Below are 19392 nucleotides of genomic sequence, written 5' to 3' on the forward strand. Positions count from 1 at the left end.
TTTTGGGTTCGTGTCACAAGACGTTCGGCTTTCTTTGAACTGTCACGCACCCACGTTTACACGCGCATAGAATCATCCCCGCATGTCTCACTCCATTGCCGAGGTATTTTGATACGGTCACCAACGCGTCTCACTCTTGCGGCAGCTATGCAAAACCTGCTGCGCACTATGCGACAGACCCATCTATGTGTTGTATTCATGTTCAGTCTGCCCGCGTATTTTAAGCTCAACAACATCTTTACTCTGATCCCAGTCCCAAGATAAAGATTTGGTGACCTTTGAACTAGAACGCACCTCATAACTCTCTCACGCCTGCCTCCACCGTGACCTGTAATCAGATGCTGGGGTGTTTCGAGAATCCGTCCTCGGTTGCTTTTCACAGGGAGGCGGAACAAGACAAAAGAAATTCCTGGGGTAGGGGGCCACAGTCTACCGCTTAAAGGTTAACATTCTCGAGAAATGGGTCCAATTTCACTTTGCGCGATTGAAATGAACACTTTCTAATTGGTCTTCGATATAACGTACACTCTTTAAGGGTGCTTTCTTCTGGGGCCCGCAAGTCATTATTTACTTCGAAGGCCCTGCATCGCGATACGTGGCGCTGCGAAGTGCGCAAATGCATACGAGACCCCCTACTATCATCGGAGACGACGGGAAGGAGGGCGGGGGGGCCTCGGGACGAAAGGCCTCTCTCGCTCGCCTTCTCCCACTCTCAGCGCCGCGGTGTGGCTGGCGCGGGGTTTCACGGAGAATGAGGGCGCCTCCCATCTAGCGAGGAAATGAGAAACTTTGTGGAGCGAGTTTCGAGATTTTTGCCGCGCGTTTCAAAATGGAGTTATCTCAAATTAATTGATATTAGTTACTTACTGCTGCGATAATGTTCGGAGTTAGCTGTAAAATGACCTAAGAGTGTATATAATTTGTCCCTCAAATGGAATAAGATCTAAACGTGGTGGAAAAGCTTGCACTTTCCGTTGACTTTTAGTCACCTTTACTGATGTTTTATTACGATATTTTCTCTTGACGCGGGCACTGTGTGCGGTATTTTCATTTTGCTTCGCGGACTCGATTCAATATGATTTTGTTCATGCCAATGAATCGATCTTTCACATACTTCACAATGAACGAAGTCTTCGTATCACGGTAATACACAAATGGATGTGATCCACAATAAATCAAAGTCATTCGTAGGCCTAGTTCTTGTGAACCAAACCCAGGATCAAGACCAAGATCACCATACGACAATGAACCTACACCTTGGAGGATGAGTGTGAGAAGGTTAAGTGAAAGCATGCATGTCCTCTGTAATGGAGAATTTCTTACGACGAAACCGAGTTTTGTAGATTGGCTGAAGTTGTTTATTATTATTCTTTGGTAGTCTACCATTTAAAGCAGATTTTGGATGAACATAGACTGACTATCGATGCGCTTCTTAGCCGCGTCCAACAAGACACACCCCGACAGATCACCTCTATCAAGCTGTTCTTCAATTGCGAATGTTTCCCTCCTCCCGTCCAAATATCAATCCTTTGCCAACACCTTCGTCGCTCGCACAACTTTCTCCCTTCTATCACAGATTTCAGCATTGCATCGCCCATCAAAGTGTTCTCAACCTATCTTCCCTGCCTCCCTTTTACTTCTCCTGACAACGCTCCCTCCTCCACCACCTTACCTATAACTTCTTCGTGCGAGATTAGACGCCCTCCAAGAGTTGGAGATTTTAGGTTACCTGAAATCCCAGCCCCGGCAAATCCTTAATGACCATATGTATCCCTAAGGAATCCCCTCTTGTACCTTTGATATTCTACCCATTCGCCAAGTACTGAGAGAGGCGCCTAAGTACGCACCCCACAACCCCTATCCCTCCGCCACTAGCTTCCCCCGGATGCTTTCCATTTCCCTCCCATTGGCACACCCGCAACAACCCCTTCATTTCACCTCGACTTAACCACCCCCAGATTACCTCTCCATCCCCACCCCCCCTCATAGGGTTATTGCATATATTGCACTCTGTATTCCCCATAATGTCACCTGATTATGTTGCATTGCAACGAAACCATGGTCGTAAAAAAGAATAAGTACAGTGGAAATTGCAAAGTTAGTCTTCATACATTTACTACTTTTCTCATTATCATCACTACTCCTATGGCATCACGGGTGCCTCTCCCCTTCCTGAACATTGAGGTACACTGAGAAGGTACTATGGTGGATTGAGGTACTTCGAAGTACCAAGCATTATTATGTAAACAAGAAGTGGGGTTATATAGAACCCTTTTCACTAATATGATTTTCATTTCTTAATTAGATGAGCTATATCTCAGCTGATGCCTGTGCTGTCAAAATCCTGTTGTGAATCAATCCTGACTATGTAAATCGTTCAATTATGCAGGCACTTTACGCACCTACTTACATATTCAATCACCGACTGAAGAAAATTCTGAATATGAGGTACGATTGAATGTCAGTAATTAATAAATATTTTATGCTAATTCTCCCAAGTACATCAAAAGGGTTTCGTGATTATAGATTTATATTCATTTGTGTTAATCGTAATGAATTTGCTCAAGTATATTTTAGTGTCATTACCTTTAAGTCTATTATATGATAAAAACACAAGCATTTTTGTGTTTATTGCGTCATTTCAGTTTGCAAAAATCGATAATTATATGATACTAATGCCGGAATAATTTATTTCCCAACAGAATTTTACAATAAAATGACACCACAAATTCGTGACACTATGCGTCATCATATAAATGCTTTATACTAGATATAGAGTATACGTAGATCCCTCATCACATGGAGACTAAGGCATCCTAGGAAGAATAAAACCTGCATATCATACCAATTTTCTCTCGCTACTACTAGATATGTCTATTGAATGGAATATCATCGATAAACTCTGAAATAAATGCACGACTTCTGCTAAAATTCACACTATGCCCGTGAACAACAGCGGCACTTGAACGTAAATGAGTGTTTAGCGTACGAACCAACGGGAAAGGCATTTATTGACGAATGAGTACTCATTGGCAAACAGAGAATGCTGTATTGAAATATTCATATATCTAATATAAAATGCTCGATACTATGAATACGATAACTATGAATGCTATGAACGCAATATTTTGAATTTGTGATGATGTATGGAATCATACACGAACGCTGAAAGTTAAAATTAATTACATCGCTTGCTTAGGGTACAGATTCCCTACCAAGATCTTTTACATCATTTTGGAGATTTTATCACATTTCTTCTAATCCTTATATTTAAAGGTTCTCCCTACCATAAAATTTGGCTCACGAGTCTCCTGGATAAGTTCATAGGCCTAGATGACTTAAACATGATTTATTGTCAGTTGTATGATAGATAACTGGTATGGTTGAGACTATTCTATTGTCCCAAAACAGGTTACATTCCTGAATGCCCACTATACTACCTTGATCAAAAATTTCCCGGAATAACCACCGTGTGGCGCTCCCATCGTTCCGATTTGAGTTCTGTTTTTTTTGTTAAATTGGTACATCTGTTGTTGATATTCCCTTTAAATCTTAGTGTCATAACTTGACATTTGCAAAAGTTACGTAGCCAAGAGTACATCTATCTCTGTGTGTGTTGGCGATTTTTTACAATTTCAGAAATGGATTTAAATTTGCAACAACGAACTTGTATTAAATTTTGCGTAAAAAACGGATTTAGTGGCGCACGGACGTTGGAAATGTTGGAAAAGTGTTTCGGCAACGATTCTCTAAAAAAAACTGTCGTTTACCAGTGGCACGAGCGGTTCAGAAGTGGTCGTGAGTCAATCGAAGATGATGAACGCAGTGGCAGACCATCGACATCGAAAGTCGGTGAAAAAATTGATAAAGTAAAAGAAATGTTGGTCAATAACCGCAAATTAACCATCAGAGAAATAGCGGAGGACTTGAACATTGCCTATGGATCCGCCCAAGACATTGTGGTTAATGATTTGGGTTTCCGTCGTGTAGCAGCAAAGTTGGTGCCAAAAGACCTCAATTTCATGCAAAAAAGAGACCGTGTTGACGTCGCAAAAGACATGATTTGCGAGGCTGAATCCGATCCCACATTCATCAAAAGGATCATTACTGGAGACGAGACGTGGGTTTATGAGTACGACACGCAATCCAGACATCAGGCAAGTGAATGGCGTTCACCAAATGAGCCGAGACCAAAAAAACCACGTCGTTTTCAGTCAAAAAAGAAGGCAATGCTGACGGTTTTCATGGATTACAACGGTGTAGTGCATCATGAATTTTTGCCAGAAGGCCAGACAGTAAACAAAGAGTATTATTTGGGCGTTATGAGACGTTTGCGTGAAGCAATTCGCCGAAAGAGACCAGAAATGTGGGCAGAAAACTCGTGGATTTTGCACCATGATAACGCACCGTCGCACAGTGCTATCATTATTCGTAATTTTTTGACGAAAAATGCAACAAATACCATCCAACAGCCACCGAATTCACCTGATTTGGCTCCCTGTGACTTCTTTCTGTTCAATCGAGTTAAAAAACCATTACGGGGAACGCGTTTTAGCAGCCGAGAGGAAGTAATGGAAAAATCGCAGGAAGCACTGATGGACATACCGAAAACCGAATATAAAAAATGTTTCGAGGATTGGATCAAGCGCTGGCATAAGTGTGTTGCAGTCGATGGGGATTACTTTGAAGGGGACAATATAGATTTAGATGAATAAACTTGTATTTTTAATTTTCTGAATAAATTCCGGGAAATTTTTGATCAAGGTAGTATTGCAGCATACTGTAGGGGAAATCACAATTGTTCATCATCATTTCTCTCCAAGATGGTAAATTTCCACAACTTTAAGCCTGGAACTTTATGGCAGGTTACATTTTTTTACTGATTGGCTCCCTTTTCCATTCTTATCCTTATATTCATTATAAATCGAAACGAAAAGTTATATTTACATCCGTTTAAAACGGGAGTTTTTGAGAACCCAAGAACCATGAAAGGAAAAAAATGAAATGTGATATGATAAACGAAACCTAGCCGAGTGCCAAGTTTCCTGCAGAAGTTCTCTTCGGAATCTAGAGGTTCGACAGATTTTTGCCATGTTATTAAAATTAAACATCTCTCATTCTGTTCTGAGATGTAACCAAAAGGGCTTTAGGTGTTTCAGTTAAGGACGTATCCCAGAGGGCTTCCGAATTACCTCCTAACTAAATTGCAAAAATTCCTCATCACACTCCCCCTGGATCTCACACCCAGAGTACAATTAATCGTCAGTTTATCTATCGAATATTGAGAATCACATCCAGTCGACGCAACGATGAGGGATTACTTAAGCTCATTGATTTACAGTATATTTCATTCAACCTCGGAGAGGTAAAAATGCAATTTATCAAACTTCCCTCTCGGAAAATGTAGGCATAAAATTATTCCGAGGCGTAATATGCCAAAAAGAAGTTAATGAACTGAAGGAGACACTTAAATGCGCAGCAAAGTCCTCAGTTACTGTGGATGAGTGGGCATCTGACAGCAAAAACATTTACTTGGTCCATTTCAACACTGATAGAAATATTACGGTCCGCCCTTTGGGTGTTGTTCTCCAAAGAGAAGCATACAGAAAAATACTTTTCAGAAGAGATTTTCAAGATGATCAAATATTGAGGACTAAATCGTAATGTTGTGGCAATGATTTCAGAGAATGCTACAAGTAAAGGGTTTGTCCCAAAAATCAGTAAACTAACTCCAGGGAAAAATATATTGCAGATTCAAGTACAAGTTACTAAAAATCTTCAAAATAACGCCCTTGTGCGTCGACATACTGATGCCAGCGCGTCTGCCAGTCTTGGTACGCGGCATCTCCCGCAATTTCTTTGAATTTATACGCCTCCTGGAACCTTGTTCAGACACCTCGTCACGGCCTCTTCGACGTAATCCCGGAATATCTTGGACCAGCGGGGAGTCATTCCGTGATATCATCCAAAAGTATGTAAATACGCCTCCGAACCCGATTTTCCAATCTTAGAGCAGAGTTTTGTCGCGTGTCTTCCTCCCATTGAACGTGGCTAGGTGAATTCGTGACGCGAACCTCGAGCAAGGGTCCAGTCAAATGGCGATCTTCACGCTGTAACGGCCCGCAGACAGCTGTCGCGGGTGGCGTTGCTTTTCCAAGACCTGTCACTACCTTTCTCGTCACAAATCACCTCACTCCAGCCGTCTACGTAGGCGGGGAACGCCTTTAGCTGCCTCGATGTCATCGTCGGCGGGACCTCTCTCACTATTTTCACCCTTTCCAGTTCGGATTTCACTGGATGAAATACCAGTCATTGTTTCGTTTTATTTCACTTGCACCATTTGGTTAAAATAAGGTAAAAAAAAGGGCATTTAAGAGCTTTGATCAGCCTCAGCTCATCCTGCAGCATTTTTTTTTGGAAACAAAATTCATTTAGCACAGATTTGCACATCGAAAAGTTTATATATAACTACACACACATACACCCATACATACACACATATACATATATAAATTAAGGATACACCTACATATACACTCATACTCAGAGTAAATGGCAGAAAAGAAAGAGAACAATAAAATTGAGACAGTCTAAGCAAAGAATGAGGTTTGTGGGAAAAGCTAGGAAGAGCGAGGCATGGCTCACCTAGTAAAAACCCACGCAGGGAAACACCCACGAAGAGAAGGGGGGCGTGAAAAACCTGCGAAAACCCTATGAATTCGAGGAAAGGTGCATATAAATTGTAACAATAATTTTTACATAGTATATCATACATATTATTAAGTCACTGAAATAGAAAATGAAGAATTTAATTGTATTGACAACACATGAGGAGTAATGAGAAACATAACATCAACTAAAAATGGTGACGCAAAATCGCACTGCTTGAGATGACAAAAAAAGTATAAACTGTGATCTGTGTAGCAGCCGAGTGAAATGAGGATGGGTATACTGGTTAAGTTTTGTACCTGAGGGAAATGGACTTGTGAAGTGCTCTCTTAAATGTTGTTGTGGATGGAGAGTTTTTTATGCCATCTGGGAGGGAGTTCCACTGACGGCATGCTGTAACACGAAAAGATTTGTGATAGATTTCCGTGCAATGGTGTGGGATAAGAAGTTTATTATTGACCCTGGTATTTCTGTTGTGGATTGAGCTGACGGGGAGGAAATATTTTTATAAATATTTAGGTGTTTAGTTTGAAAGTATTCTTTAGAAAATTGAAAGTATATGTAAAAAGCCTGCTACCCAGCTTTATCCAGGATATTCTTGTAAATGAGTCGGAGGTACTATGACCGTATTTTCTAAGATCACATATGAACCGCACACAGGAAGTATTGGTCTTCTGGAGTTTGGTTTTCAGTTCGCCTGAAAGGTCTTGGTATACCACATCACAGTAATCAAAATGGGGTATGAGAAGGAAGGGCTCAAGAAGCATCTTTGAGGAGGGAGGAGTAATAAGCTTTAACCTTTTCAGTGATTTCAGGGATGAGTTTATTTTTCTGCAGATAGCAATTGCATGATCAGTCCAAGATAGTATTTCATTAATGTGTACGCTTAAATTATTTACTGTCCAAATGTACGGTACTATTATAGATCCTTGCAATGTAAGTGGTGGTAGTTTATCAATACTTATTTTAGAATGTAGTTTATGGTATCCAATTATAATGGACTGACTTTCAATTGGGTTTATTTTCAGTGAATTATTTTATTCCCTAAAGTGATAAAGCAGTAAGATCAGAATTAATTTCGTCAATAGGTAGGCCTTGATAGGTGGGAATGGTGATATATTTGTAAAACGTCGGCAAAAGGTGATGATTGCAATTTGAAGTTTAGAGTGTGTTTAAATTTTTAAAGGAATGTCATCAACCTATGCTAAAATTTGAATCTTTACAAGCTGAAAACAATTGTCAAACATTGAAACAGGAGGTCCCACGCGAAGAAATTCTACGCGCATTATGTTCCAGCCTGCCATAATAAAACAAAGAACCTCTCTTGTCAGCTCTAATATCCTCGGAAATAAACCTTAACTTCATTCGAAAAAATATTAATATTCAGGAAAACCTAGCACATTTTGCTGCCTGTCTATGAAGTTAGAAAAAAATAAACTCTGATGATAGAGCGACAGAAACAATAAAAATACCAGTTAGCTAAGGACTATATTTAATAGCTCATGAGTTGGAAGGGTAAGAGGAGCAGGTTACAAGAGCATTACCAAATATTTGGAGTGCGATGGAAACGATATTTTTTGGCATTGATGATAAAATATAGAGGGAAGATTTTACTATCCTAGATAAAAGACAGTGGGTTTTGCTGCAGTTTAAAGTGCAAATGAAAATACTCGGATAACTGGAAAGCAGCAGCTATCTGTATTGGGGATGAAACTGCGGGCGAGAGTCAGGATACTCATTGGGCAACATCGGCTTCTTCTTCTCGATGCATTCGGAAACATTCAGATTAAATAGGAAGGAACAAAACCCGCGACAGGTCTCCGACTGCTTCGGCCACTGTGTAGATGGGTACATCGTATTAGAGTGGGCCTCATCTGTTGCACGGAGCGATGATCCACTATCCCCTGAAGGGAAAAAATCATGAGTCACATCCAATGCTTTTTATAGTCATGAAAAAAATTAGAGGTCAGAGGCGTAAAATATTTCTTTTCCAATGGGGATCGAATCTCCTTCAACTTAAGATTATAGGACGTAGTGCGAGACTTTCCTTCGCCTTATTTTTTTCTGAGGAAAGATTAATCTCTCGCGGCGGTATGAGATGGGGAAGATAGTGTCCAGTGGACAAAATGAGTCTCGTCGTCTCCGAGTCGTTATTCTGAAGAATTCCTTACCTCGTGAAATATTTCGTTCAAAATACGTTTCAACTCCAAATAAATTCCCACTTGGATACCTTTCCTGCGTTATTCTAATAGAGGTGGGGTTTAATCCCGTGGCAGTCCAGGGGTATAGTGTTAGATTGCTGAGCCGAAGGCTCGTACTCGATTCTCGGGAACGTATCTGGATACCCTCAGCTTAAAGCAAGCTGGGTGATTTTTCGGGTTCCGTAATTCCCCGGGAAACCATAGTATAGCCGGCACAGGGATGGGAACTTGGCCCCCCTTCCCTGGTGTGTGAATTTCACACGCCGTTGGTCTTGGCACTAGGTGAGCCCTGCCCTCACATATCAAAAGGGTTTGATAAGTGTGGTTTTTTTGTTTTGACAAAAAGTCTTTATCTCTGATTCAGAGCAACTAGTTATAATTCTCTGATTAGATTTTAACAACAGCATCCTTGAATTCGGTATAGATTTACATTGCAAACATTTTAAAGACCGAATGTTTGGCATCTGTCTGTAAAATATGTATCGTTTTATAGAGGTAATGTCAACTTTGCCGTACTTTGGCACACTTGGGTGCCTTCTGAACTATTTTTTGTCGGATTATCAATTAATTGCGTTTCTCGGCGGAAAATTTTGATTGGTGACAAACTGCAGTAAATTTTAATGGATCAAAGTCCTTCAATACGCATTGTATGTTAATCACTTGATTAGTAAACGGATGAACTCACTGCATATTAATAATTACTGTCAATTATTTATAAATGCGTGATATATATCATCAATGTATCATGCGAATAAAGCAATCTATTTCATTTCAATTAGCAAATTAATAGCAATTACCACCCTTATTCATGCTATGACATTTCGGCGGACAAGTTGTCGGCAATAGAAAATACGGCAGCAGTGCGATGGAAGATGCAATCGGAAGAGTGTGGTCCCTGTAGAAAGCAAATCCTGCTGCTCTCCCTGTTGAATTATTGTTATTACAACCCAGCCGTAGATGGAGCCAAATTAATTAATATTCCACCTAGGCGGGAATAGAACCCGCGACCTCTGGGTTGGTAGGCGAGGACGTTACCCCGCCAACCCCGGGGCCGGCAAATGGCAGAGGGTGTTATACCAACAGCCAATAAACGAATGGAAATTTATTTTCGAGCCGTTCGAGTTGACACGCGTGATGTTGCCAGCTGTTGCGGTCACGAATTGTGCACGAGGGAAGTAGGATTCCTTGAGCCAGATCTTTCGGCAGACAGTTTCCCCTGCAACATATCTTTGTGGTCTCGCACCTATCAATGTCACACTGCGGTGTACTGAGTATTGTTCACTTATTTTCTGTCGTTAAATTCGAACGCTTAGACGGGAGTCGCGACGCAAAACGAAAGAGATGTACGAACATAAACGTGGTGGCTGGCGAAATGGACGCGCGAATGGAGCTTTCCTGATCCGGCAAATTATTTTAATGATGCTGAATCATTTTCGCACCAATAAACGAGACGCGTAAGTGCCACAACTCACAAAAGTTTGCCGAAAACAAATTTTCTTTTGCAAGAGTGAAAAGGTTGTCAAGGAGGTTTGATTACATTGTGGCTGTATCAAAAATGCTGCGTGATAAAGGGTTATCTCAAACAGAGATAACACATTGACGTAATGGAAAAATAATATTCAGCTATTTCCTTGCGGATGAACTAGTGTACGTATCACACTTAAGTTTGTCTGAGAAGTCATAATTAAATGAAAGACTTCTAACTATTAGTTCACGCACCAGTCATAGTCATAATTAATTGCAATTTTTAAACGATCTGATAACCTTAGTGATTTATCATTATAATCGATTAATGTACAAGGTCACCTCTAACAAATCCGTTTCCCAGAAATAATGTTTTGTAATTTGAATTTTTTGACGGATGGAAGCGAGCGTGGTGTTTGGTGTGTCTGTGGAGATATCATTTCCCATTTAATGTTTTTGAGGTTTAAAAAAAAACACTTCTTTTGGGATTGCAAGGCGCTCTAACAAAACTTCCCTCTCAGTTCCATGAGTCTCTGTTTCTAAAACTATGTACATTACTAGCCAACATGAAAGTGTGTGGCAGGGGTGATAGACCAGCAGTCTTCAGAAATGAGTGTGATTGGTGATTATTACAGTTTTGTTTTCGGGAAGTTCGAATTTCCCTACGCTGTTTCCAATTTCTGTGGCCAAGAACGATGCACCAGGGAAATGGGAATTCCTTCATTCGGTGTCTTCTTCGGAAAATGTCCCGCTTCCCGTCGCGTTCTCCCTTATGTATTTCGGAACCTGAATAATTATCCCTCTTCCTTAAGCTCAAATGTTTTGTATTCATCTGTAATCTTAAATCGAGCATGTAATCTCCGTACTTCCAATAGCTTCCCACTCAGTCAGACCATTGATAATGCCGCTCTTTCTGTTTGTATGTAATGCGCCACCGTATTCTTTATGTTATTATTACTTGGTACCCTGCAAGCCACCGCTAGGGTGTGTGGCAGGGTGTGATTACACTCCAAACTACCCTTGACCCAAAATATCCCCCCCCCCAGCGCGATTGGACTTCGTTACTCTGATTCCTTATCTTTTGTGGGGAATATGGCATCTTAAATCTACAAGTTCTAATCTCTCTAATTTTATTGACATGATCTCTCCATCGTCCCGTATGATGGGGGTAATAACACATTTTAAACATCACTACTAAAGAGACGCCGTACCAATTTATGCAGGAGATTTTATCTGTCAGTTAAACTTCGCTCCACGAGGGATTCCCAGCCTAGCTGCTCTAATGTTTTGGATACGCTACTAAGTGTATCAAAACAACGTTTTACAGATCCAACTCCTTTACGTTGCACGCGATCCGATTCGGCATTCAATCCAACTTCATGTGGATTCTATTATGAGGAAAATACACGACCACATCATAGTATTCACATTGTCACTTCACAAGTACCATGGTATGTCTACAAAATATGTTCAAAACATTAAGTAATGAAATATACCCTGTGAAAATACATAGCATCCGCGGGAATGTTATAGTTGAAGGTCGCCATTTGGTTTACCTTTGTTTACCCTTTTTGGCCTTCCTTTACCACGGCAATGTAACAATTTTTGGATGTAATGATCATTCGCCTTGACCGGGATTCGAACCCGGATCTCTCGATTTCCGGCCAAGTGCTTTGGCCAGTTGAGCAACCGAGGCGTCCTCTTACACTCTGAGATTTTCCGGGTTCGAATCCCGGTCAGGGTCAATGATTTTTACACTCTGAAATTGTTGCAGTGTAATGACTTAACAAGTGTAGTACAGCTGCATTAGGTGTTTGTTATAATAGGTTGGGTGCTTTTAGGGTATTTTGTCCGTTATGTGGTGGAATTTTATTTTGGATGCGTGAAGTATTAGTGTATGAGTGGTTTGTTGATCTTAGTGGTTTTCCTTTGAAGAATTGTCCACATTATTCCAGCTCTGAAGGATAATACTACAAAGGACTTTGTTATTAGTGGTGGAGTTGAACGAAGGAAAAGGAACAAACGAATGGAATGCCATACCTACGTAAATATGTCAAGGATGCGTGGTTTGGTACTTAAGTTTTCACTCGGGGGATAATGATAAAAGACTGAATAATTTTTCTCGGTGGAGTACATTCGTCATTCGCGTCAAACGTCCATGAGACATCGACGAGGGGAATCGAATTTGATTTTAGTTTAGAGTGAAAACCGCGGCCTTTTGAGGAGGAGACGAACGAACGTGGGCGGAATTCCGAGCTCGGCGTGCCGTTGTTTCTTTCCGTCAAAGAATCTGGGACTTTTAATGTTTAGTAATGGGAGTAAATTTCGTTGGATGAGGTGAGAGGGATAGTAAAGGAAAGAAGTTCGACTGACGGATGATGTATTGGTCTTTTTCTAATTTCAGCAAAGGGTTCTTTTAACACATGTAATGGGTGCTTTTAATATAATGTAAAACCTGTTAAAATGCTGAAGTGTTGAATAAATTTTAGCTTGTCCTCTGGGTTGACGGCTAAAAGTATGATGTGCTATGTGTGTCTGTGTGGGGGGATAGGATCGATTTCTAGGGCGAGGAGGAAACTTTTACTTCGTAGCTTTTGTTTTGGGCGCAAAAATATGACTGATTGACATTTTTGAGGGGTCAGCCTTAATTTTCCGTACTAATTCATCTGGCTGTGCGACAAAGTCAAAGGCGGCATAATCTCGTGATGATGAACACCAAGAGCTGGTCGAATTTGTTGTCATGAGCACTGAGCACCTCTGGAGACTATTGGGAGCAAGCAATGGTGCGAGCGATGAGCGGGCGGTCATGAGGACGGACGAGTAATTACGCTGTACTGGAAATTCATACAGTTAACTTGGGGAAATTGCAGTTGAAATTGAAAAGTGGATATTAAATAATAAATTGTGATGATTCTCCAAATAACAAAGTGTTATTGTTGACGCAACTATGATTTTTTCTTTTAAATCAGATTCATGAAGCGGGACAACATTTTTAATATTTCATGGTGTAATGTCCGATATAAAATTCCAAGAATGCCATTGTCTGATTATTAATTGACACCGCTATTTTACCATTGTAGTTTTTCTTTAACTATCTTCCCTAAATAAAGGAGCTGGTCAATATTGGGCAAATATAAATTCTTAAAAGAACCAATGGCACATTTCCAAGCCCCAAGATTTAATAGTTTGAGTCAAAAACCATGCTTGGCGTTGGGGTCAGGGGTAGCGCCGTTGCCGTATATTTTTCCTATGTGGACATTCTCTTTACATTTCCCTATGATCTCAAATGTTTACATAATTTTTCATGTCTAATGGATGTTTTCGTTTGAACTTGTTATGTCCCTTGCAATCGTAATGCATATTTTTTAATAAGCTGTCAATTCTTTCCCGTCAATGAAGTTCCTCTCTGCATATGCATTCTTCTTTCAATTCGACTTTCAATTGAGACTAAGCTATATTATTATTCATGAGAATAAGCTTCTATTACTCACTTATTCCTTCCATTCGAGTTGCGTTTTGTTTATGTCGTCAGTCCCTTTTTTCTCCTTACCTCCGCTCGCTTCGTCTATCTCTCCCTTGAATTGCGACATCCGTTCAGTCCCCGAGCTGTCTCCGCGATTACCTAGAAAAAAATATTTGAAAGAACTCGCATCCTTCCTCTGTTCTTTGTTGATCTCCAGAGCCTACATCATGCCTTTTTTCTAATCGACTTGCCACTACCAAATCCAAGAAATTACACAATTATAATTGATATAGACACCAAGATTACTGCGTATTCGGAATGCCATTAGAGTCATAACTGTTGCGACGGATAAAATTGGGGAAAAATGTAAATTGACTCCTGGAAGAGATTGTATTTAGAAAATCTCAATTTTGGGATCGACACGAAATTTCTGAGGGAGGCGTGTTGGACCTGACAGGCAGTGCGGTATTAAGACTCTTTGAAGTGTTGGCTTCAAATCAGCAACAAGGTCGGGACATTTATCACGAAAGTAAATTTGAAAATCTAAAACTGTAACCTCTGCGCTGAATTTATTTTTCTCCTGAAACTAAAATTTGATCGGCTGGAAGTAAAAGTATCCCTTAAAAAATTGTCCTCAACACTATACATTGCACTGAATGCGAAAATTCGATTTCATAGCTCTATTCGAACTTATTAAAACATGTATAACAGAAAGAGGGTAGGGTATTAGGAAATACGAATTCGTTTGGGAAACCAAGAACTATCCTCATTCCCACCCCTCGTCGATATTCTACGTTTCCCTCCCATGTAAATAGATGCACATACGAGTACGTCCCTGACTTCAATATATCGATTCCGTCTATTTCGCAAGTTTCATCGAACTCTGTGATTTTCTACTACAAACTTGTATCAAAGAGAACATTACATTTGGAAGCACGGCGTCACATTCAGGTGTGCCTTGTAGCAGCTGGAAAATGCGCGTTTTTAATTTAAAAATTTGGCGTTGCAAGACACAACGGGCGTCATTGATCGGATCAAAAGATGATGGGTATCTATTCTTCGAAATGTCCCTGTTTTTCGTTCCCTTATCCTTGGTTTGTGTAAACGCATTGTTCATTTTTTTAAATATTCTCGAAAAAATTTGAAACGGAAATCAAGCTAGATCTTATATCACCATGTCCTCTCAACTCTTTTTTCGTATTTCTATTGATTACCTCGACACGACCAAGTGAATAACTGTGTAAGCATGAAAAACTCAATGAAATAGCTAGAGCGATTGATTGATTTCTCCCAATATTATCTGTCCGACGTCGAATACAAGCTTAATGCGAGGTCTATAAAGGAATGACAGTGGATTGAGCGAATGCGTCGTATTGTTAATAGGGGGTGGCCCCATTGAAATATTTTGTATCTATGTGGATCCATTTCGCTGAGGTCATTGTCTTATTTGTTAAGTTTTTAATTTGTGTTTTACGTATCACCATCTCCAGTTGATTGTTTTTACATAGTCAAAATTGTAGCAAGCTCAGTACGAATAGAATTGAATAAATAATATCATAATTACACGTGTTGCGTTACATTCTGTGTTTCCGTGAAGTTGTGGATTTGCGATGGTGGACCAAAAAATAATTGTAAGAGAATTAGTTAAAACGTGAAGTACCTGAAGTATGTACTAAACGGAATCAATTGAGTGAAAGTTAATAGAAAATATCTCAGGAGTAGACATACAAAGAATTATGAAGCAATATTTAATGTTTGCTGTGAGATAATTTCCCATCTTGGATTACTCTAGGCAGTTATGATTTCTTTTAACACTCCTCAAAAGTAAAGTATAAAATGTTTTAGAAATGTCATCCACAAGAACAGTAAAAATTAATTTGGAAGTGTATTCATACTTACTTTACCAGTTTCTTACAGAGTGATATCAAGAGTTTAACAACACAAATAATGTTTATTTTGGGACATTACTCTGATATTGCTTTTCCTAGCATAATTTTATATTACCCGCGACAGGCTATAATTTAACGCACAGGTGAAAAAGATTAACAGATTTCCTGGAAGATGGCAGCAGCAGCCAACTTGTAGGCCCCTACGTCGGTTCCATTCGAAACGCTTCCCGAGACTGCCGCCAGGGCTGCCCACAGTTTCCAAGCCGCTGGTGTCCACGCGTTCAAAGGCGGTTGCTATGAATTCGCAATCGCCCATCAATGTAGCGCCGGCGACCTGCTGCGAACGATAAATGGTTCACATCCATCGGTGACTGACCATACATTTCCAGCGGTCACGTTAGAAATAAGTTTTTAACAGTTTGAGGTGTATTTAGGTTAGAATATATGCTCTGAATTTGAGAAATAGGAGTGCGGAATACAGAAATCGATAACAACGATCACCGTTCGACACACCAACATTATACCCCGCAAGCCTCTGCAATGGCATGTGGCGGGGGAGGGGGTGCTAGGTCACCAGTCATGCACGCACCATCCCCTCTGCAAAAATATTAGTTACATCATGCACTGGAGCAAAGTTATAATTACTCACACGCAGGAAGGATCTTACAGGCGGAAATATTCAACAACAGGTTACGCATATTCAAACCATGCGAGAACACTTTTAAAAATATGGGTCTATCGAACGAAAAAATAATAATATGCAAGATATTGACCAAATATATACACTGCCAATTCTAATTTTTTCCTACGTGATTGCTGTCATGTTTATTTTGATCTCTAATAGTACAAGGAAAAGGAAAAAAAACATTTAAAATCTATCCGTTCTACGATCTTTCTCCTTGATTTTACGTACGTGATCTTATCAACCATAGTCAGTCGGGTCCTGTAAGATGTCTTTAACAACCTCAGATTATTAACCTACCTCAAATTTACGCAGTAACTTTAACCTGTATTTAAACCTACGGTCAACGAGTTCAGCTCCCATCCTAATTCTTCCAATAGTGTCGTGATACTACTTCCTCGTTCATGACAACTTTTCACAAACCTAGCTGCTCCCTTTGCGCTCGATCTAGATCCAAAATTGAGTCTACTTCGTGAAGATCCCATACACTTGCAGCATACTCTAGGTGGGAGCTAACTAACGAGAAATTACAAAGCTCCTTCACCCTTTCATTACAATTCCCAAGTATCCTTTTTAATTAGGAGTAAACATTTATATTTATCGAATCATTTGTGATGCAAAAATTTAATTATGATATAGCGTTAGCATATTGTGTAATCAGTGTGTTTAAGCATTTTAATGGATTTGGCTTCAACATTGCGTCATCGGCGGTCGTGCACTTTGGGGGCAACACATCCTTGCATCTCGCAATCCGCCCTAGGCGGCCTTCTCATCCGTTTGAATGGCCTTTCCCATCTACTCCACCAGATATTTTGTCTCCCCCGATTGAATGCTGTTCCCTTTTCCGTCTGAGTGTGTTTTACCCGTCTTTTTTATCCCATTCTTCGCATTTCTCCTCTCTTCCCTCGCGCTAACCAATTGTCTTTCCTATTGAAGATATATTTTCGACTAGTTTCGGATGATATCATGTATCGAAACTAGTCAAAAATAAATCTTTATTTAGTAGAGAATTATGGGAGCTTTTGTCTCTGTTATAATGGAACGGTTCCACCACATCACAACTGAATCTTTAATTTATACAATTGCCTTTCGTAATTAGTTCCAATTTCTAAAACATCACCATAGCAAATCATCTTTTCTCTACTCCTATCTTCCATATTTTATAGTAATGGAAAATTAATCTCGAATTTTAGATTGTTCTGAATCATTTTACCTCGTGTATCAACAGCAGCCTCTCGTGGTAATTGGAAATTGGAAATGGTAATTGGAAATGATATTGTAAATTCGACATATTTCAAGAAACATTGAGAGCCACTGATAAATATGCCAGCGTCTACACGCTGATGATACGTCTATTTCTTCCTGCTACGATAGTTTATTTTTTCAGTCCGACGAGTAATTAGGTATAAATTCTTCTAGAATGTACAAAATTGTAAGAATAATTATTATATTATTCGTTTGAGAAACAGATGGTACAAAACGTTTTCTTAAATGCTATTTGGTATGTTTCGATGACTGTAATTAAGTAAAGTAATCATCCTGAGTTTTGAATATTTCCCCAGGGTGAAATTTTAATACGAATTTGAGACCTATGGTGTCAATTAATTCAACTCCATCAATTCTAGAGATTCATTACACGCGAAAAGAAGTGCAGCTCATTAAAACTGTGGACCTTTTGGGGCCTTCTATTAAGAGTAGGCTAATGCCGACGCCGGGTCTATCCCCACCCTTATTACATTCCCTGAACATTCCACCACTACCAAAGTTGCCCATCCGTACCTAATGACACAATTGACCTCCGCTGACGGTCGCTTCTCCTGGTAATTACAAACACGAGCTCCCCCTGATTGAATTCTCGCATCCGACTCTTCTCACACTTTCAGAGGAAGGCGTGACATGGGAATGAAAGAGTCACTGATAGGCAGTGGAATGCTGAAAATGGTAAACGATACGCGATAATACTGGGAAAGCGAAGCATAGAGAGGAAAATAATAGGCGTTTTGGGTTGGAGAAGAAGAGTTAGAAATTATGCAGAACTAAGGATTGAGTCATTATAGCATGAAATGTGGAATATAAGAATCTTTTATATCATGTTAGTAAGGGCTTACGAGAACAAAAGTATGTAGCTATGGGCCCATCCAAAATTTACCCGTAATCGGTAGACCACTACTAATAAGCCACAGAAATTCATCTGACAGTTTCAGAAGCATTTCATTTGGTAAGGGTAGAAGAGTATAAAGGAAATGGAAAGTATATACCTAGGTGCCCGATTAGAAGGATGGCCAAATTGATGTATTACAACCCACGAAATCCGTCAAGCAACATTTACACTCTCTGTCCTGAAAAGAATTTTAATATAATAATAATTCTCTTCCCTCCCCATGGATTACAACCCTAGCGTTGAGGAATGGCTTGTGCGCCCTGTTGACTCCTAGAGATGTGCTAGCGGGAGCAATGATAATTGCTCCTGGTAGTGTCACCCATGCCAGATAGGTCGAAGGTTCGGAGCCAAATGTAAGATAGTCCGAGCAGCGTATTTCTTCAGTGAGGCGGCTGTAAAGGCGTCTGACCCCAGTAGGGCGGCCATTGAGTCACATTAAAAACACTACTGAGGAAGGCAACGGGAAACTAGATCAATTATTAATCCCAATATTTTCACGATGGACATTATAGAGAAAATGAGTCCTCGGAACTACGGGACTCGGCCCAATCGACCGTGTGTCGTGCCCGGAAGCGGAGGCAAGGCTTCCGCGGTCATCATCCCACAAAACCCTTGCAGGGCGAAACCGATAGCAACCGATAGCGCAGAAGAAGACCGAATTAGTTAGAAAAGGGATTTTGGATGTTAGGACGATGTTGATGGGGGGACCATTATAAAATAAAAAGCGGGAGATGGAGAGAGGAAATATAAGTATTCTAGGGCTCTGCGTCGTAATATGGAAGGATTATGGTGATTAGTGGAGCGATAACTATAGAATAATGGCCAAATGAGGGGGAAATAATATGACAAACACGTAGGAAGAA

This window comes from Hetaerina americana, unplaced genomic scaffold (assembly GCF_022747635.1).
Source record: "Hetaerina americana unplaced genomic scaffold, ioHetAmer1.1.p SCAF_2, whole genome shotgun sequence".
In the NCBI taxonomy this organism is placed as follows: domain Eukaryota; kingdom Metazoa; phylum Arthropoda; class Insecta; order Odonata; family Calopterygidae; genus Hetaerina; species Hetaerina americana.